The sequence below is a fragment of the Macrotis lagotis genome, chromosome 2 (assembly GCF_037893015.1).
Source record: "Macrotis lagotis isolate mMagLag1 chromosome 2, bilby.v1.9.chrom.fasta, whole genome shotgun sequence".
Taxonomy (NCBI): domain Eukaryota; kingdom Metazoa; phylum Chordata; class Mammalia; order Peramelemorphia; family Peramelidae; genus Macrotis; species Macrotis lagotis.
The window spans coordinates 181,930,401-181,933,403 of record NC_133659.1 but is presented as its reverse complement, the minus strand read 5'-3'; the positions used below and the strand labels follow the sequence as shown (position 1 = coordinate 181,933,403).

The following is a 3,003-nucleotide window of genomic DNA, read 5'->3' as shown; positions in this document are numbered from 1 at the left end:
GTAGAAACTGATTATATCAAGCATGGGTCATTGGTGCTATTCATATGCTTATGTTATGCCCCCTCTTCTATATAAAGAGGGAGAAAAAATATAAGAATATAGGACTGAGGAAAATATGTAAAATTAAAAAGATTTTGTACAAATAAAACTAATGTTGCTAAAATTAGAAATGAAGTAACTATGAAAAATAATTGCAAATTATGATAAGATCTATAACAGAGAGAAATTAGTTAAATATATAAAACATTAACAAATAGAAAAATGTTCAATGGATATGAACTGTTATTCTCAAAAGAAGAAATGTATGAAAATATATGAAATTTATGAAAACATGCTATAAAATCACTAACAATTAGAGAACAAGACAGCATAATGAAGAATAAGATGCAAAGTTTTGAATTTAGTGAATATGAAATTACATGTATATATTATATGTATATTATGTATACATGTATACATTGTACATGTATATTACACATGCATATATGTATATATTATAAGCATTGTTTCCCTTTTTTCTTTCTTTGTTTTCCCACTAATGGTTATGGGAAGGAGAATAAAAAAAGTGTTTGAAAATATTAAAAATTAATTAAAATTAAACCATGTTCCTACAATTGGAGATACCCTTAAGAGAAATGGGTTGCCATTGGAGATGGTTAGATTGTGGCATAATTGAAAGAACACCAGACTTGCAGTCAAGAATGCTCTACCTTAGTCTCTGACTAACTTGGTTATCTTGGGGAAGTCCCTTAACCTCTATTATGCTTACTTTTCTCATTTATAAAATGGGACAACAATTATATATATATATATATATATATATATATATATATGTATTGAATTGGTAATTTGGAGGTAAGCAAGAGCAGGTACCCAGTGATGAACTCTCCCCATCCCCCAGGCAGTAGTTTCAAAATGCGCTTTAGGTTATTACCTCCAGTCCCTGGGAGGGTCTAGAACTGAGTACCCATGGGGTCACCAAGTATTTTATTTGAAATAACCCAACATATAGAGACCAGAGTTTGAGTTTTAGCAATGCATTTAGACCAACCCCTTCAGCTGTACTTTCTCCAACACAAATCCTGTAGGCATTTATTTACTGTTCTTTGGCTTCAGAGATTTTTGTAGTTGGATCTCCTCAGAGAAAGGCTCTTCATATGCAATGGCAACTAACATTGTCTGTTAGGAGAAGCTTGTAGGGTTGACATTTATGATTGACCACCCCAAGTAGTTGACTGTGCTGTCCCAGTACATAGGATTGTCCAAAACATTAAATGGAAATGTTGTCACACTTTCTCCCACTCTTCCTTCCAAAATAATAACCTATATATGTGCCGATGAATCCAAGGACAGGGAAGTTGGGGAGCACAAAGGCAATGACAACTCCCAGGATGACAGGGCCTACATAATAGGTCTCTAGGTAATCCACCCTTTCCACCATCAGCTATCTTGATACTGTAAAGCAAGAAGACCTGAGGAATTTCAGCAGCAGGACAATTGTACTCAGAGAGTATCATGCCGCATAGGGAAACCCAAAGACCTGACTTAATTTGTGTATTTTGTGTTTCCATCTTGCAACCATGTTATTGAAAAGGGAACTGAAAATTATACAGAGGATAACAAGCTCAAAGCTGTAATTTGTGACATTGACATAATAAAGAAGCTGAGTCATACAGAGAATTTTGCCTGGTAAAAATCTGCATTCTAGAATCCTCTGCAGCAGTAGTATTTGGCTACCCAGTTTCTCATGGTTCCACCACAAGTCCTTCCCAACCCCCACCCCTTCTCATCTACCCAGTCATCCCTAGCCCCAAGGCTATAGGCACCCTGAATTTGGAGGTCAAATCACCCCTAAATTTCTTCCTCAGTCTTCAATGAAGCTTCCTATTTTACCTTGCTAATAATTATATTTAACTCAAGATGATTGTGTGGGTCAAATGTAATTATACACACAAATGCATATATGTGTACATATGTATACATATAAATTAATACACCCACACCCACACCCACATATATATATATATACACATATACAAATTTGAAAATCTTAAAGTATTATATCAATGTTTGTAATCTCTATAACCATCATCATCACCATCACCAACACCACTTCCAACATCAACTTAATGGTCATGATTGAACTGTCTTCTATCAGACTCTGATAACAACTTGTCAATGATGTTGCTAAGGAGATTCATATTCAGGGTTACATTTAACTAGATGGCCTTGAAGATCCCTTCCAACACTATGTTCTTGATTAGCAGAACTTTAGACTGAGAACTTCAATACTAAAATGTGGTTCAAAATAGTTTCATAATGGATGTTTGTTGAATTGGAATAGATTTGGAAAGGGACAGAGAGGAGAGCCATTACATGGCTCTTGTGTCAATCTATTTGTTTCTTCTTTGTATAATGCTGAAGCTTTGCATATATGTTTGATGATTGGTCTTGTAAATAATTATTAAGTAGCTAATATATTTTTAAGTTCCCAAATGTAGATGAAATGTTGGAATATGCACTTGCTTTATGCTACTTGTAAAAAAAAAAAAACATAAGAATCTTTTTTTTTAGGTATTTTGAAAGGCAAATGGGGTTAAGTGGCTTGCCCGAGACCACAGGGCTAGGTAATTATTAAGTGTCTGAGACCACATTTGAACCCAGGTACTCCTGACTCCAGGGCCGGTGCTTTATCCACTGTGCCACCTAGCCGCCCCAAAACATAAGAATCTTAATTTGCCTAATAGTTTGAGTATTCTACTAATTTGAACTTCATTGAAGTCCTTTGGGTGATGAATGGTACTAGACTTAGAAAAATGGATTCTTTGAATCTTTGTTAAAGATAAGATTAGTATCCAAGATGATGTGTGGTTTAATGGAGAATTAAAGAATACATGTTAAAAATCTTATGAATGCAAAGCATTTCATGTAAAATAATTGATTTCTAACAAAAACATATTGCATATTAAAAGTTTTTCAAAAGTTTAAAAAAAGTTAAAGATA

General features: G+C 34.1%; 1 pseudogene; it reads right to left on the bottom strand.

The window, feature by feature from the left end:
• Positions 1–1,092: 1,092 nt before the first annotated feature.
• LOC141511318 (phosphatidylethanolamine N-methyltransferase pseudogene) lies at positions 1,093–1,749 on the bottom strand (annotated as a pseudogene).
• Between the last annotated feature and the right edge of the window lie 1,254 nt (positions 1,750–3,003).